Raw genomic sequence first — 14,111 nt, forward strand, 5'->3', positions numbered from 1 at the left:
ATTTGCCCTACAAATAGTGGGTAGTAGAACTGGGATTGATATTTTGACTATAGATTTAGCTCTCTCACCACATATATTTAATTAGATATAGATATGGCAAATGTAATTCAGTTTTTCTCTCCATTTTTTAATCTGCAGTTGTCTGAATGGATAGACCAAGAAAACTGACAAGGCATGAAGAAAATACATACGGTTTAATTAATTAATAACACCATTTTCCTAGATAAATGGATCTTACACAATCATGTACAATACTAGGGAATGAAGAAATTTGTAGTTAACCCTTTCTATCCATAGGCTTTAATTTTCTTTATTTCCTATTTGGGTTTTCTGGGTAGTAAATATTTACCTCTCCATTAAAAGTAGGCATCCAAAGGGAATTGCTGTAGAGGCTGTTTGGTTTCTAGTTCCAACAGCTTGAGAAAATAATTCACAAGAACTTTTAGCACACACAATCTGTGTTCATGTCTGGAAGATAAAGCATTCCATGGACCATAGTCATTTTCAACGAGCCAGCCTATATCATTTCCCAACTGAAGAGGATTTATGCCATCTATTGTCACAACCGCTTGAGCACCCTCATCATCTTTAGGTCAAAAATGCATTTTTAAAAAGAGCCAATAGGCACATTTACAGGACATAATAGAAAGTAACAGCTGGGAAGATTCTGTTAATGTCTACTGGGTAATTAAAATGAGTTCTCAAGATAAGTACGAAAATGGAAATACATATTTACTTGAGAAATCACAGTGGTTCCCAAAGAGCACTTCTGGGCTGTCAGGTAAATAGAAGCAGAAGTGGAGGTAGAAATGTAGTTCATGTTATAGACAGGTTACAAAAAGGTTGATTTTTGTTTTCCATGTTTGACATGTTCCCTTGTTACAATATTCATTGTATTAGTTTCACTTTGCTGTCACTGCCCTTATCTTCCTTCTAAGATACCACATCTTTTTATAGCTCACTCCTGGTCAATGTTCTTGTTTAAATATTTTTTAAAAATTACCTAGTATGGAGCCAAAGGATAGTGATATGGTGGAAGGAGTAGAACATCTTGATAAATGCATATAAAAAGATAAGTTATGTAATTTTAGTATAGCAGAACAATAAAATCCTTAATATATTGCTATAAAGCCAGTTCAAATTACCCACAGCATAGCATTTTTTTGGGGGGGAGTACAAATAAAAATATTCTTTCTTTATATAGATTGCAGGAACTTATTGAGAAATTGGTACCATCAGATACAAAACTAATCAAAGATATATTATTATTTTTATTGCTAGTATAGACATTTTATTAAGAATTTCATATTGTTTTTACCTCTTCCAGCAGGGCAGGATTACATTCCCTTTCTTGTTATCTTTCCAACTGCTCCTTTTCTGTTTCCTTTGATGATTTCTCTTGCATCTGTCTCTAGCCCCTCACCATGCATATCGCAGTCTTTGGGCCTTTGATCTCTCTGTGATTTTTCACTTAGAAAACTGATTCTGATGAGCTTTCAACTATCCCCTTTTGCTCCTGACTTTTTGTTTGAGCTCCAATTTCTACCTGCATTTAGATGTCCTGATAGAATTATTTCAAAGTCACCACATTTACAACCAAATCAGTCCCTTCTCCTCAAGATTGCTTCAAATTTCCTATGCAACTAATGTGTTAGGTAACTTAGGTTCTTTTTTCTACAAGTTTCCAGTACTTAGATATGTTGGAGAGAAACAAAAATACAAAGGGCTGGGAGGGAATTGTTTTGGTCCTTGATTATAAAGGAAGTTGCATAGAGATTTGGATGTTTCATTTAGTGGAAGCTTTAAGAAAAAGATTGTCATCTGTTTTACATGAGTAACACTGGAAAAGGAATAGAAATTGGGGAAAAGCTTTCTTTCTTTCTTTTTTTTTTTTAAATAATAGCTTTCCATTTTCCAAAAATATAGAAAAAAGGTCTTCATCATTTACCCTTGCAAAACTTTATGTTCCAAATTTTTCTCCTTCCCTTCCTCCCACCTTTTCCCCTAGACAGCAAACAAACTAATATGTGTTAAATATATACAATTCTTCTATACATATTTCCACATTTATCATGTTGTACATGAAAAATCAGATCAAAAAGGGAAAAATGAGAAAGAAAAAAAATCAAACAAACAACAAAAAGATGAAAATACCATGTTGTGATCCACATTCAGTCCCCCTAGTCGTTTTTGAGGATGCAGATGACTCTTTCCATCACAAGTCTATTGAAATTAGTCTGAATCACCTCATTGTTTTAAAGAGCCACTTCCATCACAGTTAATCATCACATAATCTTGTTGCTGTGCAAAACATTCTCTTAGTTCTACTCACTTAGCATCAGTTCATATGAGTCTCTCCAGGTCTTTCCAAAATCATCCTCCTGATCATTTTTTATAGAAGACTAATATTCTATAACATTCAAACGCCATAATTTATTCAGACATTCCACAATGGCATGGGCATCCATGGAGTGGGAAAATTTTTCAAAGGCACAAAATGAATGTTGAATTCTCCATGTAAGTTTATAGAGTCCCAGGGTATTGAGGCAGCACTACATGATGTTGGAAAGGAGAAAGATATTCTCCAGCTAGGTCTGGAAAACTTCCACAAAGAAGCTGCTAATATCTCTATAGCGTCTAGAATTGGAGAATTGCTTTCCATCATATGGTAAGATTTATATTTTCTCTCTTTGTGACTGACAGAAAGAGAGGGAGTAATGGTGAAAATACATCTGATAAAATGTCCTCTTGACCTGTCTCTTTCATTGGCAGAAGTGAAATTTAAAACTCAGATCTTAGTGGAAGAGGTTTAATCACTGGGCAGTAGAGGTTTGAGACTTATAAGTTCTTAGAGCTGACAATGAGTTTTTATATTATATCTTATTTTCAATTCCATTTGGTAAATGTATTCTAAACTTTAATGGATGTATCTAGTCCCTGTAGTCATGAAAGTTAGGAAGGAGGATTATATAATGATAATACTTAAAATTTACAATATTTACAATTTGACAAAATGAGATGAGATAGATCTCATAAGGGAAGATTTGAGAACATTAGAAACCCAAGATAATTTCCTGCTGCTTATACTGTAATGCCAGAGAAACTGAGACAAGATAGAGATTAGAGAGTATTTAATAATTTATTTAAAAGGAAGAGATATACTGGGACCAAATGGATCCATGGTTTGGTCCCAGGGCTTAATGAGACTAACATCTCTAAGAATCCAGCAAACAATGTGAGTTCTCAATGACACATATGTACACATGGCTGAGACTCAGGGGGTAGACTGAGGTGGGGGCACAGTCAGGGTGCTCAGAGAGGAATAGGACTCTGACAGGGTAGGGTGAACCTTCCTAGAGGGGGATGACATAATAGGGGGAGACACCCAGAGTTAGGGAGAGGCATCTTGATAAAACGGTATTTGACATTTTGATAGCTTGGGATGGGGAGAGGCATTCTGATATTCTAAAACACAAGATCTTTTATCCTTATCAAATATTCTGATAAAGAGGGAGGGATGGTTTTTCAGGACTGAGCTTTGAGCTGACAATTATAAACTGAAGCAGAACAATTAGGGAAATTGAATCAGGACTGGGTCAGGATAAGTAGGGAAACTGAGTCAGGACAATAAAAGAGAACTGTGGTATAACAATACATGGAATCTAAGAATACATATATGGACACATGTAGAGGGGATTGAAGAGGTAATGGAGCACTTTGATTTTGAGATGTTTCCTAGCAGCTTATGTATTTATTGTATTGTGAGAAGCTAATCTACCCAATCACTTGTTTTTCTATTGAGAAGCAAGTATTATACTTAAGTTCCACTTAAAACTGATGGTATTACCATTGTCCTAAACCTCAAATCTACAAGCTGTCTTTCCAAATTTCATTTCTTTTTTCCCATTTAGCCAATCAATTACCAAACACTTAGCAACATCTTTGCATACACCCCTTTTCTTCAGTGGCCATTATTATAACCAAGACTCTTGCCTTCCAGATCTTTCATTATTTGATGTTTCACATCAGTTTGTTGAGATTATATACTTTCTCTTTTTCTCTGTCTCTCTGTCCTTGTGCTTGTCTCTGTCTTTCTCTCTCTGTCTTCTTTCTCTTTTTCTGTCTCTGTCTCTATCTCTCTGACTCTGTCTGTTTCTGTCTCTTCCCCTCTCTCTCTCCATCTATTCCTCCCTTCTTCTCCTCTCTCTCTCCCTCCTCCTTTCCTCCATCCCCCTCTCTGTCTTCCTCCCTTTCTTTCTTTCTCAATCTCTCCTCCCCCTCCCTCCAGTCCTAGATCCTTTGGTTCTTGGTAGTGCCTAGAATGTCATTAAAAGTTGCGAGGTGTTATAACACTGGGACTGGAATCAGGAAAACCTAAGTTCAAATTCAGCCACAAGCACTTGCTAGCTTATCTGGGAAAGTCATTTAACTTCCATTTGCCCACCCCTTTCCTCATCTGTAGAATCAAGATTATAATAGCATCCATATTAGGGTTGTTGTGAGGACCAAATGAAATAATGTTTATTAAATACTTGGAAGAGTGTCTGACACATAGTAAAGCACTATACTAGTCTTTCTTATTGTTGTTATTATTCTTTCTATATAGGAAGCACTTTAAAAATGTTTATTGAATAACTTAACATTCTAGTCTAGTCCTCATTACATTATGCTTTTATTACAGCTGTCTATCTCCTTGTCTCTAGCTTTTCTTTTCTGACTCACCCCATGCCTTACCATTACAAGATCATGTCCCTCCCTACACAAATGATAACGTGTAAATTCAAACATTCTCATATTCAAGGTCTTTGACAATCTTGCTAAACTGCCTGCTATTCTATTCTAACAAACTCTATAAACTTACCAGATTTGTCTTTTGATTATTCTTCTTAATGTTTATTCCAAAACCTAACTTTTCTTGATTCATGCTTTACTTTCTATTTCCTTTCTCTCTATTGAAATCTCATCTACCCTTTCAGCCTACTTCTTACCTCTTGGACAATGCTTTTGTCAGTCATTCTAGATGATACCAATCACTCTTTTTTTGGACCACTCATTATTTTATCCATAATACAACACCAACACCAACAACACCACCACCACCAACAACAACACCAACAACACCACCACCACCAACAACAATACCAACACCACCACCACCACCACCACCACATGATGTGCCTTGACTGTTATCTTGCATTGTTGCTTTGATATTTTGGATTTTGTTTTAACATAATAAATTCCAAATTTTTATGTATTGAATGAATCTTAATGAAACTAAGCCTTCTGGTAACTATATCTCTTTTAACAAATTTTTTTCTTATGGGTATTGGAATACTACAATATGAGACAATGACGTTCGTTCTCATCTGTAAGATAGGAACAAAATAGCACATGTTATTATAGAATTGCAGGGATTAAATATCGATTCTCTCAATAGGGATTTGAATATCAGTAAAACCGCCTGAGTCTAAAGAATTGAAGTTTAGTTTCCAGTTTGTGGACTTCCCAAAAGTAGAGGGATTGGTGACATTTAATCAAGTGCTGAGTGCTTCTTTTAAAAACACTACCTCCTAATTTCCATCTTAAATAAATAATGGTGTATATATTATACTTGCCATCAGTGGAACTATGGATATACAATAATACAGCAGCTATGAAAGGGGAAGGGTAGTACACCTTCAGATGTACAATAAAACTAATTTATCAAAATAAATGTAGAATGCTTTAGAAAAGATAAAGGTTTCCTTTAAGATTTATTAGATGGTTGTGAGTTGAAGGGAAGCTAGGTTGTGCAGTGAATAGAACACTAGTCTTGAAATCAAGTTCATCAGTTCAAATTCAGCCTTAGATATTTACTAGCTGTGTGATCCTGGGCAAGATCTTGCTTTCTCAGTTCTTCATACATAAAACAATTTGTAGAAGGAAATGGTAAATCATTTCAGTATCTTTGCTAGGAGAACCCTAAATGGGATCACAAAGATTTGGATACTACTGAAATGATTGATCAACAACATGAGTTGAAGGAACTTGACCCATTAATATGGGCAGGAAATTTAGAAAAAAAGAAACTTACTATTCAAGGTTCTTGGGAGAACTTATAATTGTTTAAAATAAATGTTGAGAGTTATATATTTGCAAGCTTTCAGATTTAAAATTTGGTCTTTCCCAATTGAGTGTTGTACTACAATTATTGCTATCTTCCTTTTGTATATGAGAAAACTCAAAGGAGAAAGAAAGCTCAGAAAGAAATGCTCAGTAATTCATTCATGGTTCTAAAACTAGTGAAAAACAAAACCTTTTTGAATTCCTAGTTCTTTCCTTTCTCCAAAGTTCATAATTTCACCATTAGTTCATGCTTCCTTTTCATAATAAGTTGTACTAATTAATTAATGTGATAAAGAAGGGCTCTAAGAAGTTATAGTATATGGTATAGAGCAGAGTAATTTCCACTAATTTTTGTACATGACTTCATTTAAACAACAGCAGCAACAACAAATGTGTTGTGAATTCTCCAGGTAATTTAATTTACCATTGTTAATATTCTTTTAGTTTTATTGCTTTAATTGCTTAGAATAACTATGATTATAAACTTTTTGCTGAAAAAGACATAATGGATTCAAAATGTTGTAAAATAAACATGTGTTGCTTCAAACATGAACATGCTTATTATAGCAGAAGAAAAAATGCAATTTAGCATTTATTTACTATTTAAGATTCCATCAAAGAATTTTTTGCATAGATTTTTTGAACTATCATTTCAAATGCCCAAAAGGTTCAGAGACTACTAAATGAGAACCATTGGTATAAAGGTCAATGTATCAAAAGGGACAACAAAGATAACTTTCTTTAAGATCCATTATATAGGTTTTATTTAAATCACTTTAAGAACATAGGATTTCTAGGCACTTAATGATTAATTTAATAATAGTAATTTACTAATTATTTAACAATAGCACAACTTACAACAATTTAGTTTATAACATGGATAATTAAAAAAGTTGGATTTTTTTCAGTATGAATTTGAAGAAAAGAGATTGAATTCACAAAGTAAAGTGACATATTGGTTCCATGTTGTGATAACGTAATTTGTTATCATTAGATATTTAAGCAGACACAAAGAGCTGTAGGAGTGAGTTCTCATTCCACTCAAATCCCATCAATTTAGAGTACTGGAATATCTTTTGAATCATATTAATGCATTTTCCTAGGGTCTAGTAAAGGAAACACAATGATGCCGGCTTGTTTTGATACTGACTCACAAAGTACCTCAAATCTAGAGAAGTTTTCTGGGGGCCTGGGTGCTATGAATATTATTGAATGAATGAATGAATATTAACAACTAACATTGGTATTCACAAATACATCCTTACTTCTTGGTAAAAACGAATTCTAAATCTTAAGTACAGTGAGGACTGTTTTATTTTATTTTTAATTTATGGAATAAGATATTTTCATAACAAAGTATATTGAAAAAAAAAAAGATCGTTGCTTGGGAAACTACATATCTGCCATGCAATTTCTTTCAAATATAAACACAATTATCATGTAAATTAAAAAAAATTAATGACAAATAAATCCTTAGTGGAAGTAAAACCAAATGTCATTGTCTTTATGGCTTAAAAAGACTAGTGTGTGAAGAATTTAGACAATACCATAGGGAAAGGTTTTATGTAGTAAGTGGGCCTAATGTATTTTTTCATATACTGAGTCCATTTATAATCTCATCAGAGATTATATAGATAAGCTTTCAGAATCTGTAAATATTTGTGAATCTTTATTGTTGTTTCTTGGGGCTACATGGCTACTTTGCTTTCAAGAAACTCACTGGCATTGCAATTGAGAGATCCCTACATTTGACCCATCTGCTGACAACTTCTGGTGAGCAAAAATCCCACTCTCATTGGGCTTGCAGTTGTTTGACTTGCCCTCTGTATTATGTATTTTGTCTTTTCTGCCTTCAGTCATTCCTTATATTTCTTTTCGTTCATTCTTGATACATATCCCACTCCCAGATAGTTTCATTGTAGTGAGTTAATTTTGTGCTGGTGCACAGGTTATGTTGCTGAGTTCTTTTGGCACTTAGCTTGTCTTCCCACTGCACCCTGACGATATGACCTCAGTTTAGCCTTGTGAAACAGCTCGTGAAGCCAGAGGTACCGTCTCTGAGAAGCTAGTGTCTCACAACTGGTTTTAGCTTTGTATACAGTTACCATTCTGTATTCATCCATATCGGAGTGCTCCATCAATGCCATGTTGTTTGCTACCTTCCTGAAGGGCATGCTGTCCTTCCTGAAGGATTCATTATATTGTCTATCAGTGTATCATCAGGCAGATTTCTGCCTAAGTAGCAACAGGAACTTTTCATAGAATGCTACCTTGGCAGTAATTTTTCATTACAGAAACAATCCTGACTTGGTCTTTTTAAAAAGAGTACAAAGCAGGCATTTTCTTTTTTTGGGAAAAAAAACTTTATTTTTTATCAAAAAATGAAAAAACGAAAGGAATGGAGGAAAGCGAAAAGTTTCTGTTCTTTTCTAATATATTCTAAAATAATCCAGTTTGTTTTAAAACCAAATGAGTTAGAAGGACGCCATAAAGAAGAAAATATAATGCAATTTCTCTTATTTGTTTTAGGGCTGGAGCAATGCTAATGTAATCTGAAATATCTATAAAGCCTTGTTTATGAGGCTGCTGTCATCAACCATTTTACCAGGCGCATTGAGGTTTTGATATTCAGTAACAAAAGATCCTTAAGAAGCTAAGTCAGCTGCAGAATAAAATCAATAAAATGATTTCAAAGTGGGCTTTTTGGTAGAAACTGGTGCCTCTGTTCCTCTAAGGGTTACTAACAAGGCAGGGGCATGACCAATGTATGAGTGAGTGCCTGCTGCCTACCACCACATGTTTACCTTGACTTGTACTAGCTAGGGACATCATGATAAAGTATGACAGCTGAGATCAAGCACCTCATAAATCAGAAGAGCTGGAGTGATTGCTTAAGTATTGTCTGATGTGTAGGAATTATTTTTTGACCACTAGATGGAACTCTCAAACTTCCTGCCATATTAATGTTTTGTCAGACATTTGGTTTCCTTGAAAGCAGATTATTTGCCTTCTTTTGGAAGTTTTCCCTTTGAGATTTTTGGGAAAGAAATTCTCCTCTGCTTCCCTTTAGCCTCTTCCAATACATCTGAAAGAATGAACCAGATTGTTTTTATATTGCAAAAATGAAATGGGGAGGGATGTCGTAGTTTAATTCTATTTAACCAACACTTCTTAAACACTCACTGGGTGCCAGGTACTGTGTTAGGGATACAACTACAGAAATGAAATCAGAATGTAAACTCCCTGTGGGGCAGAGACTATCAGAGCAAGGAACATATATACAGATCAAAACCAGTTTTTAGAATGTAATTTTGGGAAGAGGAACCCAATAGCTAGGGGATCAGGAAAGCCCCGTAGTAGGAGATGGCCTTTAGGCTCTCATGAAAGGAGAGAGGCTCTCTATGAGTTAGCATTTAGCACAGAGTAGGGATCTAATTAATGTTTATTGATTGATTGAAATGGAGGCTATTCTGGGCCCAGGGGACAGACTGAAAAGGCACATTGTCAGGAGATAAAATTTTTCCATGACAAGAAATTGTCCAGTTAATTAACATTGTTTTGGCCAATTATGGCAATATATCAGTAATCCTTAATACTAACATTCCTTTCAATTGCTACACAATTATGCTGTATTTAATGGAACCCAGTTTTTTTTGACCGTACATCATAATTTACTTTTAGGATCTGTATTTGTTTTTGATTACAGATACATGTACCAAACAAGCAGATCATTTCCTTTTTCTAAAGAATTCATGACACATGCTTTTGTTGAAATTTAAGTTGGCAGTGACCTGGAGTCACATCTCTCTGAAGGATTCAACAGGCTTTATTTCATTATTGTCTTCCCTCAAGCCAAGTATATTTGCACTATTGTGCACTATAACATTTATTCTTTCTTTTAATAAGGCTTGTTTCTGGCTTTTTCCTACTGCTCCTCTGGACAAGAATCTTACCAGTATAGAAGAAAACAAGGTAAATGCCCATAATGCTTCACTCAGCATCTAGCACACCCTTATATCCAGGAACATTCAATTAGAATTTATTAGATAGATGAATAGAGGAGCTTAGGTTGATATAGATTTCTCTAAAACAACTAATTTTTTTATTTCCTTCTTAATGCCTGGATTTTTAGCTTGTTGGATTATTCTAAAATATAAAATAATTTAATTGTTTTAAACAAAAAATTAAAATAAAATAAAATGTAGACTCTATTTTAGTCTACACACTTATGGGGGGAGGAACGACAATAGCAACAATAAAAGAAAATTCACTTGTGAAGAAGGTTCGAAGTTTTAATCTGACCAATAAGTATATACATTCAAGGAATTCAAGGATGAATTCAAGAATTCAATTGAGCCATCCATGCTAAAGACTAATTTGGTTACTCCCTTCTTTTCTCAATTTAAGGGTTGATGTGAAGAAATGAGAGCACATGAAGTTAATTAGCATAGTGGATGTTCTTGAAATGGGGTTCTCTTTGATAGTGTCTGTCATCTCCCAATTTCCTTAAATCTCTTTTGTATGTAAATACTCACATACATTTTGTCTCCTTTGATAGGAAGTAAGTTCTTTCAGGTTAGCAGTTTAATTTTTGTCTCTTTATTCTTAGTGCCTAGCATAATGCTCAGAACACTGTGGGCACTTACTGATGCTTTTTGATTGAAATTACTTGAAAAAAGTGATTAATTTAATAATGATTTTCACTGGCTATTGGACTTTTAATTTGATCTCAGAGATCTGTTATCATTTAGTGTGTTATCATTTAGTGATGATGACAGAATTTTGTGGAGTGAAGGAATGAATGTTAGGAAAGAAGAGATTTCATGATTTGGCAGACAAGGTGAGGTACCACCAAGGTGTTTGGTTTGTGGTTACTTCACCTTGGATTATCATTGTGTTGCTGTGTTGGGATTCATGTTTGGTGCAGGACTCTCATTCTGGCTTTTTCAAATCAACCCATTTTCTTTTATCCATATATGACGCTACATTTGCCATCTTGTATCTTGGTATTTATTTGTCTCCAAAGCTCCTGTATTTGGAATGTACTTTCTTTTACTTGTACTTCTTAGAATCTTCTTAGTTGTTAGGGCCCGGACATCAAAATTTATTTGATATTTTTTGAGTACTTACTACATATTTGGAATTCTAGAAATTCTTATCATTTGATTAGATTTGGAATCTCACAATAGCTTAACAAATCACCAAAAAAGGATGAATTCAAGTGTGAACCCCATCACTTTCCCCAGAGGAATGGGAACATAGAATTGTAGAAGGATGATTTCGAATATTTTAGACAGGGACTCCCCACTATGAGTACCTATGACCTACTTTTTTTCTTAAGTATTTTTTAATTAATAAGCGTATATTCCCCCTTCTCTCCTTTCTTCTTCTGTAATTGAAAAAAAAAGAAAAAATACAAATAATTTCTTCATATTAAGTACGTATTGTCAATTAAAATAAATTCCCAGATTGGCCATGGTTAGAAATTACTGTCTCAGTGAACATTCTGAATGTCATCTTTCTATCATAAGATGGGATGCAGTCAATGTCATTAATAGATACTATGGAATGATCTTTGGCCATTGAATTGATTAGAATTCTCAAGTCTTTCAAAGTTGTACATTTTACAATGGTGTTATTATTATATTAATTATTCTCCCAGTTCTGCTCACTTTACTCAGGACTTTTTTCCAAACAAAAATTAAATCAGTTCGATTCAACAAACATCAATTTGATATCTCTAAATTTCAGAAAATATGTTGACCTACCTTGGTTGAGGGAGTTTTCTTGTGTGGGTACTCCCAACAACAATTAAATTACATCAGATCCAGTCTATATACCAATCACAAGGCCTTGTGTTAGATTCTGGGAATGACAGTCCTTACCCTCAAGGAACCTAGATTAGTATCCAAAAACGTTTCTTACATCATTTGCAACTCTTGGAAGTGTTAATCAGTTTTCCTTTATCTAAAAGCAGGTATATAGATGGAGGTGTTCCTCTCTATTCCATACTTCCTTAGAAGTAGTAAGGACAGACCTTCCTGCCCTTTATTCCAAAGGAGCTCTTAAGATATTAGAGTGATATAGGACTGGAAAGAAGAACCAGTGTAGGCTCTTAGCTTTGAAGGTGGATCTGTGAAAATCTCTTGTAGCTACAGAAACTGTTAGCTCTTACTAGTAGTAAGAAGTAGTGGATAGTACATGTATGGTGGAAGGGTGATGGTTGCATATTTTATTTGTCATTTAGTATTATAGAATGGGGGCTAACTAGAGAGAATAATCTAGTGTTTATATTGAGTTTCATGTGGCTATGCAGAGAATTGAGGAAATTTTTTTTTTTTAACATTATGTTACAACCACAGTATGCTACTTAATCTTAGATCTCTCCTTGGATCATCACTGTGGTATATAGATATGTTTGTGAGTTTCTCTGTTGGTCTGAACTCATGCTGTTTGAAGTTTCCCAAAATTATGTGTCAGAATGGGTATCTTAATACAAGTTGATTTGGGATCCCAAAGTATACACTACAAGGAAGCCTGGAGCATAAGACAATAGAGTTCAACAGACAAAAAGTAAAGACAGCCAGTTTCATTGAAAAGAAACATTCACAACAAGAAAGGACAATCCCTGATGATGGAGAGAAGTACTCTTTGCATCTTAAGTGTAATAGAACGAGCTAAAAGATGGCAAAATTTAGTGGGTTTTTAATGGGGTTCTTATTGGAATCAAGAAGAATTTACTTAGCATTGAAAAGAATTTAGTGTGGAGGAGCCTGGAGTTAGAGACTGATGCTGATTCATTCAGGGGAAAAAAAAACACCTGGAAATAAGTGGTTAATTGATATTCAATTCTGAATTCAGAAAATTCAACACAATGAAATTGGATGGACTTTATTTTAGGCTAAATAAAAGAATGTGTTGTTTTGTATAGCTGGGGGTATAACTTTTTTTTCTGATAGGATGTACAAACTAAAAACATAGGGGAATTCAATAATTTGAATAAATATGTTGAGAACTGATATTCAGAAGGAAAAGGGAATTTTTACTTGTCATTATTTTGCTTTCCTTCAATAGGGCAACTCAAGGGTTTTGAGTTTCTGTCAGGATTTCTTTGTGTAGCAGGGAAGGGAGATTGCTGAAGTCCTTAAAATGAGGAAGCAAGTTGTGATGTCTATTTCTGCCTATCTAAGTTGTAGCAACTAAGCTTTCTTTCAGTTTCCATTTTTGGGAAGGGACCTTAGGGGAAATCAGAGCAATGATGGTTAGGTATTATACTGAAGAACTGCATGGCGAAGCCCAGTGGAATTAAAGAAAAGTGTGAGGGATATGTAACAACATTTATACAAGCTTCCTAGGGAGTCGATGCCCATAAACTGGGGCAAGCCTAATCAGTCTTCCACAAGGACACATCCCTAAGAGCCTTTATGTTCTGCTCTCATTCAAGTCTATTTTGGATGTGATTATACTTACCAGTAATGATCACAATAACTCACATTTATAAAGTGCCTTCAGCTTTACCAAGCACTTTCTTTACAATAACCCAGTGGGATAGGCAGTGCAAATATTATTATCCCCATTTTACAGAAGAAGGAGCTAAGACTCAGGGAGATAAAAATTATTTGTTTCTGGTCACACAGTTAGTTAGTGTCTGAGCAGAGACTTGGAGCCATATTTTCTGACTTTCAAGTCCATCACTCTTTTCATTGTTGTTCCTGGCTCTCCAATAAATCTGTTTCAGTCCTTAGCACATGAAACATTGATTACCTCCCAGCATGAAGATAACTTCCACGAAATCAAGTGACTGATTCAGGCTGTCAGAAAGGAAATGCTGCTTTGAAAAACAAAAACTTTTGTGATGCCCTTATTTTATACATCACAATCATTTTCCAGTTTATTCCCCCTCCCTCACTTGTAATAAAGAAAAACTAAAGAAAAACAAGCTGATAAAACCCTCACATCTCATTGCATATGCAAAATTTTGCATATGCAGCATTCCTCTCTTCATC

Source organism: Sarcophilus harrisii, chromosome 6, assembly GCF_902635505.1.
Source record: "Sarcophilus harrisii chromosome 6, mSarHar1.11, whole genome shotgun sequence".
In the NCBI taxonomy this organism is placed as follows: Eukaryota; Metazoa; Chordata; class Mammalia; order Dasyuromorphia; family Dasyuridae; genus Sarcophilus; species Sarcophilus harrisii.